Genomic DNA, 15,243 nt, shown 5'->3' with positions numbered 1-15,243 from the left:
GCACACACACGCAGCAAGGAAAGCTGAGGGTCAGGACACCTGGATGGTTTTCATATTCAAACACAGTCTTCTCAAAAGGTGATTTGTACCTTGGGTGTCTTGTAATTCACATTTCTGAATTCACCTATTCACTAAGATTTATTTGCAACCCCCAAATCCAGAATGGCAGCACTTTTGCAGTCCTTTGTGGGCATGTGCAGAATGGTGAGAAAAAAATGGAGTCACTCCACATGGATGATTCCAGCTGAGCTTGAACAAGGCGACACTCTGCCTTACTGTCTCAGATGTCATACTGCAAACACATGTACTTTATCATGGTCTATTCAGTGACTCATTTTTCTCGTTATTATGGAGTGTGGGGGGGTTTGATTAGTCATTTTTGTGTTTAAAATGGCTCCTAAGTATAGTGGTCAGGAAGATCTGTTTTGTACAGTTCTCCTGTGTATTCTTGCCACCTCTTCTTAACATCTTCTGCTTCTGTTAGGTCCATGCCATTTCTGTCCTCTATCGAGCCCATCTTTGCATGACATGTTCCCTTGGTGTCTCTAATTTTCTTGAAGAGATCTCTAGTTGTTCCCATTGTTGCTTTCCTCTATTTCTTTGCATTGATCACTGGGGAAGGCTTTCTTATCTCTCCTTGCGATTCTTTGGAACTCTGCATTCAGATGCTTATATCTTTCCTTTTCTCCTTTGCTTTTTGCTTCTCTTTTTTGCACAGCTATTTGTAAAGCCTCTCCAAGCAGCATTTTGCTTTTTTGCATTTCTTTTCCATGGGGATGGTCTTTTTTTAAATTTAAATTTATTAATTTTAATTGGAGGCTAATTACTTGACAATATTGTATTGGTTTTGCCACACATCACATTAATCCGCCACTGGCGTACATATGTTCCCCATCCGGAACCCCCTTCCCACCTTCCTCCCCGTAGCATCCCTCCGGGTCATCTCAGTGCACCAGCCCCAAGGATCCTGTATAGAACCTGGACTGGCAATTCGTTTCTGATATGATATTATACATGTTTCCATGACATTCCCCCAAATCATCCCACCCTCTCCCTCTCCCACAGAGTCCAAAAGACTGTTCTATACATCTGTGTCTCTTTTGCTGTCTCACATACAGAGTTATCATTAACATCTTTCTAAATTCCATATATATGTGTTAGTATACTGTATTGGTGTTTTTCTTTCTGGTTTACTTCATTCTGTATAATAGGCTCCAGTTTCATCTACCTAATTAGAACTGATTCAAATGTATTCTTTTCAATGGCTGAGTAATACTCCATTGTGTATATGTACCATATGGGGATGGTCTTGATACCTGTCTCCTGTACAATGTCACAAACCTCCATCCATAGTTCATCTGGCACTCTATCTATCAGATCTAGTCCCTTAAATCTATTTCTCACTTCCACTGTATAATCATAAGGGATTTGATTAAGGTCATACCTGAATGGCCTAGTGATTTTCCATACTTTCTTCAATTTCAGTCTGAATTTGGCAATAAGGAGTTCATGATCTGAGCCACAGTCAGCTCCCAGTCTTGTTTTTGCTGACTATATAGAGCTTCTCCATCTTTGGCTGCAAAGAATATAATCAATATGATTTTGGTGTTGACCATCTCATGATGACCATGAAAGAGGAGAGTGAAAAAGCTGGCTTAAAGCTCAACGTTCAGAAAAGTAAGATCATGACATCTGGTCCCATCACTTCATGGGAAATAGATGGGGAAACAGTGGAAACAGTGGAAACAGTGTCAGACTTTTTCTTTTTGGGCTCCAAAATCACTACAGATGGTGATTGCAGCCATGAAATTAAAAGACGCTTACTCCTTGAAAGGAAAGTTATGACCAATCTAGATAGCATATAAAAAGGCAGAGACATTATGTTGCCAGCAAAGGTCTGTCTAGTCAAGGCTATGGTTTTTCCTGTGGTCATGTATGAATGTGAGAATTGGACTGTGAAGAAAGCGGAGCGCTGAAGAATTGATGCTTTTGAACTGTGGTGTTGGAGAAGACTCTTGAGAGTCCCTTGGACTTCACGGAGATCCAACCAGTCCATTCTAAAGATCAGTCCTGGGTGTTCATTGGAAAGAATGATGCTAAAGCTGAAACTCCAATACTTTGGCCACCTCATGTGAAGAGTTGACTCATTGGAAAAGACCCTGATGCTGAGAGGGATTGGGGGCAGGAGGAGAAGGGGATGACAGAGGATGAGATGGCTGGATGGCGTCACCAACTTGATGGACATGAGTTTGAGTAAACTTCAGGAGTTGGTGATGGACAGGGAGGCCTGGCATGCTGCGATCCATGGGGTTGCAAAGAGTCGGACACAACTGAGAGACTGAACTGAACTGAACTGAACTGAAGCATAGTGGTGAAATGCTATCTAGTGTTTCTAAGGCATAAGAATGTGTGTGTGTTAGATAAGCTTCATTCAGCATGAGTTACGGTGTTATTATCTGTGAATTCAGCAGTAATGAACCAATAATACATATTAAATCAAGTACACACTTTACCTAAGGTGTCTTTAAATAAAAACACACAGATGCCAAGGTTATGCATTGATTGATTGATGAAAATGTGTGACCAGGGCTCTCAGGAACCTAACCCTGTGTTTCCCTTAGGTGTGATGGTTCATTTTTTGCTAGTCTGTGCTTGTGGAGGCTATAGAACATTACTGCCATGGGTAATGAGAACCATTATACTACTGTTTTAGGCAAGGGATTTGAACCTTCCTTCTATGATGGTGCTATTTAAAGAAGCCTTTAAAATAAATTTAAGTTAGAAAGCATCCTGTTAAAAATAAATAGTAAAGATTGTTTGCTATTATAACCAAACTTGAACTCCCTGAAGGAAAATTTGAAGTTTTTGCATCACCATTCTGCTTTTTTAGGTAACTTGCTCACATATTAAATTAATCATTGAGTCTCAGCATCCTTGTCTCTAAGATGACAATACTGACTCACATAGTGAGGTGTTTCTGAGGGAACAAATAGAGGATCACTCGGAAGCATATAAGGGCTTCCCTGGTGGCTCAGATGGTAAAGAGTCCCCTTGCAATGTGGGAGCCCTTGGTTTCATCCCTGAGTTGGGACAGTCCCCTAGAGAACAGCATGGCAGCCCACTCAAGTATTTGCCTAGAGAATCCCATGGAGAGTCGAGCCTGGCGGCCTACTGTTGTGGGGTTGCAAAGCGTTGGACACGGTTGAGCAGCTTTCACATCGAAGCCTCTAAACAACCTTCCCGATATGAATGAGGCATCCTCACAATCATTGTTACTGCCTGTTGCTGACAAATTGTGAGGGTTACCTCTGCTACTGCACCTGCATCTGTCAGAAGAGACACAGAGAGAGAAAGACGTATTTGATATGCCCCCCACCTTCATTACCCACTAATAATGAAAAAATAATGACCTCTTTCCCCGCGTTGGTGAATATTTTTCCTGTCAACTCTGATATGCTCATAATGTGGGCAGACAGATTATTTATGACCAGGGAAATTAAATATTATTTCATTTCTCCTAATACAATCTGTGGCGTCTCCCAGCTCCCAATTCCTTCCCATTAAGGTTATTGTCTTTTCTGCTCCAATTGGCCGCGTGCTGTTGGGTTGTAACAGCGCTGGCAGGATGCTCAGAGCATAATGGAGGTGGAAGAAATGGTGTAATTTGCAAGACTGCCTTTCCCGTCTCTCCTAAATGAAGACATTTGGTCCCTGCGAGTCAAAACCCATTTTGATGAGTCTAGATGCATTTGGACTAATGGGAAAGGACAGTGACGGCTGTAATGGGTTTCCTGAACTGGGTTTTCTTACACAGAATCACAGAATTTCAGAATTGGGAGGGTCATTTAAGGCCATCTGTTTCAAGTCTCTAATTTCGCATATGAGGAAGCTGAGAGCTGGGGGCTTACATAATGAAGTCTCTGGTGAGAGAGCACATTTTTCATTGCCAAACCCCATTCCAGTAATTATTCTGGATTTTGATGTATATGTGTTTCAGGGGCCCATGCTTTTTCTAAGCACTGGGAGATATGATTACATTGTGTAAGGCCCAGAGACAGAAACGTTTCCTTCGTGACTGTGCGCCTTTGCTTATTCTATTCCTTCGGGCAGTTCACGGATGGGCTGGGGTTTTGTTGGGTTTGCATGGCAGCTCAACTTTTCCCTCTGCTTGATCTAGCTTCCCTCCCCCACTTTCAGAAGGGTTTACCCCACTCAGCGTCTGCTCCAGGAGAATTTAACCTGTGGCCCAGATGAGGTGAAATGTAAGGTCCTTCCTTCCTTATTCTTATATTTATTTCACACCTAAATGTTCCAAAGTAGAGGAAGGCCTAGTATGTAAGATACAGTCCCTGCCAGCTTAGAGATCACAGCCTGATAATAAAGATGGACAAGCAGGAACACTGTCGTTAGGCCACAGTTTAATCCAGACCACTCTTACCTTTTGACTGGACTATGGCAGTATGGCCTTTGCTTGATTCCATTTCTCATCTTGCTCCCATTTGTCATCCAAATCAAAACCCAAATCTGATTATGTCACTCTCTGGGTTAAGGTCTCTCAGTCAAGCACCACTGCAGTCCAATGAAGCTCTGGTGTCTTTTTAGTCCTGCCTATTTCCCCAATATGGTTTCTTTCTAATTTATTATTCCTTAGTAACACTGAACTGTTTTGATTTTCTCAAAATCTCAAAGTCTCCATACTTGCTTTTTCTTCCACCTAGGACATCCTTCCTCTGCCTTCTCTGAGTGGCTGACACACTCTCATCCTTGACACCTTTGTTTATTTGCCATCTCCTTAAGGTTTCCAATTGAGTGTTTTAGGTTCTATACTACAAACCCTGGGCTTCTCTGGCGGCCCAGAGGTAAAGAATCCACCTGCCAATGCAGGAGATGTGAGTTGATCCCTGGATCTGAAAAGGACATGACAACGAACTCTAGTATTCCTGCCAGGGAAATCCCACGGACAGACGACTCTGGCAGGGTACAGTCCATGGGGTCACAAAGAGTCAGACACAATTTAGCGACTAACCAACAACAAAAATGTACTACAAACCCTAGGTGATGCTGATCACATTGCTAGTCATTATTTATTTGCATACTTATTATAATTATTAAATGGGATTTTTCAATAAAGAATGTGAGTGAGGAATGGCTTTTTCTAATTTACACAGAGGTCCCAGATAGCCTTTGGGAATGTAGAGGGAGTTGCCCTCCTCAACTACCTTCTTTGACCTCTGGCTGTAACTCAGTCCCTTCATAGTACACACTGTCATTTAGTGGTTTATTCACTTGTTTGTTTACTTTACTGTTTGTCTATTGTATTACATTATACGCACTTCATGGTTAGAAGGATACTTTTTTTCATCCACAAGTATACTGTCTGCCTTGCAGAGTGCCTGCCAGATAAAAGTACTCAACAAATTTTGCTGCAAAAAAATATTATTGAGTAAGTTAAGGGAAATGAATAGGGGCTGGCATTTGAGCCGAAGTGTGAAGTAAGCACAGGACTTAAATACTGCTTCAAAGAGAAGCCTTTTTGGTGGTGACAGAGAAAAATCCCTTATCTGTGAAATGGGACAAAAACACCTATGTTAAAGGAAAATGCTCACAAATATAAGGTGCTAACAAAATATTTGACGTGGCGACGCTCAAAGGGCATTTCTCTTTGCATTGTTCTCTCCTATGGTAAATGTATTAGAAAAGACCCTGATGCTGGGAAAGACTGAGGGCAGGAGGAGAAGGGGCCGACAGAGAGGATGAGATGGTCTGAATGTATCACCAACTCAATGAACATGAGTTTGAGCAAGCTCTGGGAGTTGGTGATGGACAGGGAAGCCTGGCGTGCTGCAGTCCATGAGGTCTCAAAGAGTCGGGCACAACTGAGTGACTGAAATGACTGATGGTTAACGTATAATGGAGGTACTGCTTTCATTGATTGCTTTAAAAGTACACAAATAAAAAATACAAAAGTCAGAAGTCTATAATTAGCTTGTCTGGTTTGGGGACTTCTCTGGAATAATTTAGATTTTACAACTTTTGGGTTATCTAGACACCTGGTGATTTATATTTATATTAAAGCAGTGAAAAAATAGACTTTTCAGAGAACTGCACATATTACATAGCCCAGGATTCTGGGAAGGTGACTGAAAATAGTACCAGTGTTTTTCTTTCTTGTGGAATTTTGCTCTCCACACCACTGCCATGATCTGCTGAACAAATGCCCCTGGGAGGCCAAAGGAAGTTGGACAAATTCTACATCACCAACATCAGTGCTCTCTTTAAACTGCACAACCAAAGGAAGAATGTTCAATGGCAAGTTTTCAGCAATTTCCCTGTACATCTGCAGACCTAGGAAGGCATTGGTGCCTCAAAAACACTTTTGAAACATCCTCTGCATTAAGAAGAATAACATTACCGACTTTAAAATTCTCAAGCTCATGGTGAGGACTAAGTTGAGGTCACTTGTTATTTTCTTCCAAATAACTGATTACCCTTCTATTTCTAACTCTTTTTTTAGGTCACTGGATTTCTTTTCATATTAAATATATTCGCTTAAGAGAGTGTCGCTTCCAAAGAACAAAACACACACAAAAGAAAAATCACCCAACATCTTAACATCTTCCATCTTTCCACCAGAAAATAAAATCCTATTGGCAAAGCTTTGGGTTGCAAAATGATTTGGATATTAGAGAAAATGTAGGTGGCAGAATGAAAAACAAACAGAAATTTTAAAGTTGATAAATCACCTCCCCCTTGCATCAGATGGTATTTATCCTTTTATTTTCACATGATTAGGCCAAATCTCATTTTAAAAGGTTGAAACATAAGAATTTTGCTTTTTTAATAAGGCAAAATTTCGTGACATGGTTGAATAAGCCTTTTCCCATAGGTAACTTTCTATCTTAGCATTCTGGCGGATCTTCAGGGTCCTAACAAAGCATTCCGCCTGGAAGCACAGTGCTGTCTGTAGCAATGTGGTACTGTGAAGTTGTAAGTGCCAGTTAGGATGTTGTTTTCATTATGACCCAAATCATCTTCTTCCAGAGGCCACACAGTGAGCCTAATTCACCTACTAAATGGGTAAGGGAGACGTAGTAAAAAACGGTCAGTTTTTTAATTCAAAATCCCAAGAATTTAATGACGCATACTGCCTTCTTCCATGGGATAAAGTACCAGGAACCCTAACCAAACCTTTTTGGAGGATCTACCCCTAGAACTCTGGAAGCTATTGAGGTCCATGTATTTTTCAGAGTTTATTGTACCCACTGACATTGTACGTCTCGTATGGTAACAAAGTGGTTCCTGCTACTTCCTCCTCATCAAGTCGTATTAGCATAACGTCATCAGTGTGATAACAATAGCAATGGCCCCTGTAGTTCTTGTTGTTGTTTAGTCACTAAATTGGGTCTCTTTGTGACCCCATGGACTGCAGCTTGCCATGCTTCCCTGTCCTTCACTGTCTTCTGAAGTTCGCTCAGATTCATGTCCACTGGGTCAGCGATGCCATCCAACCATCTCATCCTATGCCACAGACTTCTCCTTTTGCCTTCAGTCTTTCCAAGCATCAGGGTCTTTTCCAACGAGTTGGCTTTTTGCCTCAGGTGGCCAAAGTATTGGAGTTTCAGCTTCAGCATCAGCTCTTCCAATGAATATTCAGGGTTAATTTCCTTTAGGATTGACTGGTTTGCTGTCCAAGGGACTCTCAAGGGTCTTCTCCAATTCTTTGGCACTCAGCCTTCTTTATAGTCCAACTGTCACATCCATACATGACTACTGGGAAAACCATAGTTTTGACTATTTGGACCTTCGTTAACAAAGTGGTATCATCAATGTGATACCAATAGTAATGGCCACTATAGCTCGAGCTACTATCTATTGAGAGATAATTACCATGTTCTAGGCTCTGTTCTGTATGCAGGTCAGGGAGCAACAGTTAGAACTGGACATGGAACAACAGACTGGTTCCAAATAGGAAAAGGAGTACGTGAAGGCTGTATGTTGTCACCCTGCTTATTTAACTTATATGCAGAGTATATTATGAGAAACACTGGACTGGAAGAAACACAAGCTGGAATCAAGATTGCCGGGAGAAATCTCAATAGCCTCAGATATCCAGATGACACCACCCTTATGGCAGAAAGTGAAGAGGAACTAAAAAGCCTCTTGATGAAAGTGAAAGTAGAGAGTGAAAAAGTTGGCTTAAGGCTCAACATTCAGAAAACCAAGATCATGGCATCCAGTCCTATCACTTCATGGGAAATAGATGGGGAAACAGTGGAAACAGTGTCAGACTTTATTTTCTGGGGGCTCCAAAATCACTGCAGATGGTGATTGCAGCCATGAAATTACAAGACACTTACTCCTTGGAAGGAAAGTTATGACCAACCTAGATAGCATATTTAAAAGCAGAGACATTCCTTTGCTGATTAAGGTCCGTCTAGTCAAGGCTATGGTTTTTCCAGTGGTCATGTATGGATGTGAGAGTTGGACTGTGAAGAAGGCTGAGCACTGAAGAATTGATGTTTTTGAACTGTGGTGTTGGAGAAGACTCTTGAGAGTCCCTTGGACTGCAAGGAGATCCAACCAGTCCATTCTGAAGGAGATCAGTCCTGGGATTTCTTTGGAAGGAATGAATCTAAAGCTGAAACTCCAGTACTTTGGCCATCTCATGTGAAGAGTTGGCTCATTGGAAAAGACTCTGATGCTGGGAGGGATTGGGAGCAGGAGGAGAAGGGGACAACAGAGGATAGATAGCTGGATGGCATCACTGACTTGATGGATGTGAGTCTGAGTGAATTCTGGGAGTTGGTGATGGACAGGAAGGCCTGGCGTGCTGCGACTCATGGGGTTGCAAAGAGTCAGACACAACTGGGCAACTGAACTGAACTGAACTGAACTGAGACTCTGTTCTAATAATCTAATGTATACTAACTAACTTAGAAGTCTGTATAACTAAGTGTGTGTATGCTCAGTCACTAAGCTGTGTCTGATTCTTTGCAACCCCATGGACTGTAGCCCACCAGACTCCTCTGTCCGTGGAATTTTCCAGGCAAGAATACTGAAGGAGGTTGTCATTTCCTATTCTAGGAGCTCTTTTCAACCCAGGGATGGAACCATGCAGGCCTATTCTTTACCACTGAGCCACCTGGTTAGCCCATGACTCTATGAGGTAGATACTATTAGCATTCCAACTTTGCAGACGAGGAAATGGAGACAAAGGATATTAAGGTACTTGCTCAAATTCGCACAACCATTACATGATGAAATTGAGATATGAAGGCAGATAGTCTGGCTCCAAAGCCTGTATTCCCAGCCTCCTTCCTATCCCTCTTGCCCAAGATAAGAGAGCAAATAAGAACAGAGACTGTTTAAAACAACACAATGCCTAGTTTTCACATACGAGAACTGTAAAGATGTTAATTCTGATGTTGTAATTTAACATCACATCACATTGGCTACTTGGTTGTCATTGACTTTAGTTTTACAGCTACAGAAAAGAAAAGGCTTCTTTGTTTTGCTTTTGCTTTTTGTTTCTATTCATGAAAATCCTTAGATTTCAGTCCATATTTTGAACTAAGAACTTGGAGATTTGTGCCCTCTGTTATGTTTCTTTATGGTTTAAAAGCACAATTAGGTGTGAATGCCTGACCCTATTGCTCCAGCCCTTCACATTCTTTTATGCCCATTACAATGCAGTTCCCAAAGCGCTGGCCTTTTTTTTTTTCTTTTTTTGATTGGATATTTCATTCTAGGGACACATAGATGATACTTTAATTAGCTGTTCCAGTGCTTCCTGCCATGGGCCTCCATGCTCCCTTTTCTGAATTCTAACAGAACTACGTCTGCCTTCAGTTCAAACTAGGTAAAGTAATCTATCATAAATTTCCCCTTTCTTCTTAGGACCATTGCCCATAATCCGCTCCCTGGCACTAATCTCTGTATCAGTCATGGTTTTCTTTGTTGCTAACAGCAGAAAGAGAATGGATACTTTAGGGATAAAAACAATTTATTGGAAAGATATTGGGGAGCTAATGAAATTAACAAAGCACTAACCAATCAGGCTTCTAAAATATGCTGAAACCAAGAGAAAGTAGACAGCAAGAAATGCAACTGTGGGCTGCACACACTAGAAACTCTGCGCTGCAGCCATTGGAGGGACAGGGATGTTGCCATTTGCCTCTCGATCCTCAGCACAATGCTGTCACAGGATTCTTGGTACTGCTGCCAACATGAATAATCCCTTTGCCATCCTTGCATCTCTGTATCAGTCCCTGAAGAGTTAAAGTTGTGGGAGGGACCATCTGATTTACCCACTCTAGGGGCCGGGGCAGGGGACCTCACCCCTTCATTTTTCCATAAAATGAGCAATAGACTTGAATATGGGAGAGTTAAATAAATGGAAAATTTTAGAGGTAAAAAGTAATAAATAAATTTCAAAACTTGTCCACATCAAGAGAAAAATTAGAGTTGAGAAAAAGAAGTTCTTTTAAGAGATGAAGTTAATAAAGATATTAAGGCAACCATCCCACAAAACTCTGCACAATAATTTCTCACAATCCATCACAAACCACAGTCATATTCAAGATGAGACTTTCATTCATTCGTTGCAAAAGTACTTACTAAAGCCCTCTTTCTAAGCAACACCATGTTGGGCACTATGGGCACAGACCCTAACCTCAAGAAACTGATCACATAGTTTATTGGTTTTTGGTGACATAACGGAATGAAATCATTGACTGCCTTCAGTTTTATATACATGAAATTGAAACTCACTGTATCTTTTTCTGCTTATAATGCTGGAAAGGGAAATTTGTTCATTCTGTACACTTAAATACCAACAGGAAAGACTTTGAGCAAGAAATGCAAGCCCCAAAAGTGGAAGATTGATATTGGGTGTGAAGTTAGAGATTGGGTGTTAGATCTCTTAGAGGGCTATCCTTGTGGCTCAGCTGGTAAAGAATCTGCCTGCAATGCGGGAGACTTGGGTTCAGTCCCTGGGTTGGGAAGATCCCCTGGAGAAGGGAAAGGCCACCCACTCAGTATTCTGGCCTAGAGAATTCAATGTACTGTATAGCCCATGGGGTCGCAAAGAGCCAGACATGGCTGAGCGACTTTCACTTTTTATCTTTTCTGCTCTTAGACCATGAAACGTCCTTCAGTAGGTTTGTGAAGCTCAGCTTTACCCTCTTGATATATTAAATGGGATAACATTTGAGCCTACTTATCTGTTTGACAAAATAAGGTAGGATTCTGCCTCAATTCAGTTCAGTCGCTCAGTTGTGCCCAACTTATCACAAAGAAAGAGTTGGATTCTGCCTGGTCTGGGCTTAATTTTGACCCTTCATAATAAACAGACATACTTTTAAGAGCAGCAGGTGACAGATATGACAAAATATTTCACAATCAAACTTCTTTCTCTACCCCAAGCTATCAGAAAATATCTAGATATCACTTCACTTGTTCAAGTGGTTTCACCTTCTAAAATAAAAATCCAAGTCTTTCTTACTGTCTACATACACATGTTTAAAAGTCTTAAGTGATCAGTCATAAAGATTCTGTTGTAACCAGATACTTGAATGGTTGAACGTTGAGTTTTCCCTCCTATTATCTCTTTTGTGGATAATGAATAGTGAGTTCTGATAAGAGCCAACTTTATTGTAATTTTCTCTGCTAAGGAAGAATGCAAATCCCCTATTCCTCATACTCTCATATAAAAGAAAATTTTCTTTTCCCAGGAAGCAAAATTTGGAAATGTTTCTGATTTCTCTGGACCTTTCCTCTCTCATTATCAAGAGAAGTAGATTTCCTAATTGACAGAATTGAGAGAAGAAATTCAGTGTGATCAGTTCAGAACCTTTGTGAATATCCCTATTCAGAATGTCAAGACAAAGGCTTTATTCACTTGAGTCCTAAACTTATAGAATATGCTAGATCCCGAATTTCTAAGGGGCTGGTATACATTTTAGAGACTAAATAATCAGAAAATTTAATTCTGGTCACAGATGAGGTTACCGATTCTAATACAACTTTATCTCTAATATTGTTAACATTTGCTGTCCATTTCATTTCTTTGTCTATTTCTTAATGTGGCCACACTCAGGAAATAATAGGATGCTACTTAAGGGACCTCTGAAAACTCTGAATGCATTCCTTCTCTGGCAGCAGTTTCATTGTGCAAGTCCTAATCTACTCGGATAGCTTTATTATCAGCACATGCTAACCATAATTTCTAGAGAGGCAGAGTTCTCACAGGAACATGGAGACTTGTGTATAAGTATTTACTTGTAATGAAAACATTACAGAGTATTTGTTTTTAAATATATGCAATTCATTATTTTAGTACATACAAATCATTCTGACTTCTTGATAAATATGTTTTGCTCTTCTCCTTTTTTTCCTCTAACGAGAGAAAACCAGCTTTAGTTGTATGACAAATATTAGTGAGTTCTTTTAGGGGAGACATATAAAAGATTTAACTAAAATTCCCCCAGAACCCAATATTTGGGGTTGTTTAAAGAGTAATTAGACATACTGAAATACCAGATTATGTTGAAAGAGGTCCCCAGGAGAGACCATGTTCTGTCATCTGTCCAATCAAACAATACCTTGAAAGGAAGTTTTTTCCTCTACAGTGATTAGATGTTTCCCTAACATATATTCAACCTATAGACACAAGATTATACACAATATGATGTGATTTTACCATAGTACTATAGTTTCACTGAATATGCTATGCCTGAATAATAAGAGGGAAATTGGTTTTTAGTGGTTACTTAAGAAGATTGATGGACTATTTGTACATGGGCAGACTAGTCCTTTAATCCCAGGTCATTCTTGGTAAGAGCCCACACCGTATAAAATTAACTTCATCCATTCATTCATTTCTTTATTATCCTTCCATCCATTTATTCATTTAAAAGCAATACTGTCAGCTAACTGGTTTCAGACATTTTTTTCCTAGGTACTAGAAATATACAGGTCAACAAAACAGACAAGAATGTTCAATACTAGTAGGAAAGATTGGATGTAAACAAAATGTCTAAGTAAATTTCAGAGAGAAAAAAAAGGAAAGAGGTGTATCCAATGATCAGGGGCAGAAAAGTGGTTTCCATCAAATAGACTGGTCAGGCAGTGTCATATTGAGAATAAAGCATCTGAACAAAGCCTGGAAAAGAAAAAGAGGGAGGCCATGCATATGTGCAGGAAAGGGCATTCCAAAGAAGCAAAACAGACTCTAAGGCTCAGCCGGGAGTACTTCTGCAGTCAAAGAAACAGTCAGAGGCTGACTTGATTGGAGTCAGGTGAGAGAGAAGGAAGACGCAAAGTCAGACGGAAAATGAGAGGCCAAGCTATGTGGGACTGTAGGGCCATTATCTTTGAAGTTACTCAGATGACATGGAAAGGCACTATAGGTTTGAGGCTTTACCTCTGCATAATGTGACAGAACAGACTGAGAGGCCTGGGTTCAATCAAGGATAGAGATAGGGAGACCCCTTAGGAAGCTAACTCAACAGTGCAAAGACGTTGGCTTGAACCAGATTGCTACCAGTAGATTAGAACCAGACATGGTAAAATGCATCTGGGCATACTCGAAATGTCAAGACACCAAAGTTTTCTAAAAAGAATAAAATGGAGGCATGTTTGGACTGGAAAATTTGGTCTAAGCATGAATTAGAGATATCAAATATACAGTTGACTATAGAATGTTTGATTTCAGGAAAAAAGGTATAGGCTGTGGAAACATGCTTGGATGTATCCAGCCTATAAATGGGATTAAAACTAAGATACTGGATGTAATCACCCAGTGAGTAAGTTTAGATAGAAGAAAGCCAAGGATATTGTCTGGGGGTACTTGAAGATTAAGAGGTCACAGAGATAAGGAAATGAAACTGAGAAGAAAAAGCCCATAGTATAAGAGAAAAGAAATCTGGAGAGTGTGTTTGCTTAGAGTTAAAGTAGATAAGGACATCGGGAGAAAATAGAGTATGTCGCACAAGGCTTGTGGATCAGCTGAGATGAGTTCTGAGACTGGGCATTGGATTTAGAGATGTGGAACTCGCTGGTGACTTGACAGGAGCAGTTTTGCTGGAGTTGTCTGTGGAAGGCTTATCAGGTTGGGCACAACAGAGAACAGAGGTAAATAAATCGGAGACCATGACTCTACAGCTCCTTCAGGCCCCCTTTCCTTGAAAGTTTGATGTTTCAGTGTAGGCATCAGTGCTACTCACCAATAAACTTGACGAAATCCCCCTTCAAGCACCCAAGAGAATCACCTCTCCTCCCTGTCTTGAAATTAGGTAAGACTGTTTGTTTTACTTTGGCAAATGAAATGTCAGCGGAAGTGACATGTATCCATTCTGAGCAGAAGCCTTAAGATCCAATGTGTGATTATCCATCTCTTTCTCTCTGCTGCTGCCGCCAGAGATGTTCAGTAAAATAGAGACTTCATCAGCATTAGTCAAATATGAACAGAAACGCTTCACAAGAGTGTGATGTTCATATGTGGGTAACTGAGAAATAAACTGTGTTGTTTCCAACCACTGAACTTTGGTGGGGGTCGCTGGTTACTGCAACCTGGTCTAGCCCAACATGACTAAGAAGGTAGCATGTGCTTCAGCTCCGTCTTTGCTGTGCCTGATGAAACTGTACCTAGACTAACCTGCTCAACACTTACTGGGAACTCACGAGCTCTCCAAAGGATGATCAGTATCTGCGTTTCCAATCAGATTAGCAAACTTGGAATAGTAAGAAGTAGTCCTTATCCTACCCTAGAGGTAGGAGCCTCCTCTTCTCTGCAGTGAGATGGTGGGACATGGCAACAAAGTGGCTTTACTTTACACGGCTTTACTTCAGTGTAGCTGTGGGAATAATAAGATGGGACCTGCACATTCAATATAAGGGTCCACTGAACCTACTTTCATTTCATGTTGGAATTGGGAAATCAGTTTTTTTTTTAGTATAAATTTATTTATTTTAATTGGAGGTTAATTACTTTACAGTATTGTATTGGTTTTGCCATACATCAACATGAATCCACCACAGGTATACACGTGTTCCCCATCCTGAACTCCCCTCCCTCCTCCCTCCCCGTACCATCCCTCTGGGTCGGAAATTAGTTTTATGCAGAAGAAGAGCAGTCATGAATAATGTTTGATGATTATTAGCTATTACTTTAGTTACAACTATTATTCTAATGTTTCTGCTATTGTTGCTTATATTGTTATATATCTAGATGGGCATGACACT

The sequence above is a fragment of the Ovis canadensis genome, chromosome 2 (genome assembly GCF_042477335.2).
Source record: "Ovis canadensis isolate MfBH-ARS-UI-01 breed Bighorn chromosome 2, ARS-UI_OviCan_v2, whole genome shotgun sequence".
NCBI lineage: Eukaryota > Metazoa > Chordata > Mammalia > Artiodactyla > Bovidae > Ovis > Ovis canadensis.
Note: the sequence above shows the minus strand (reverse complement) of the source record.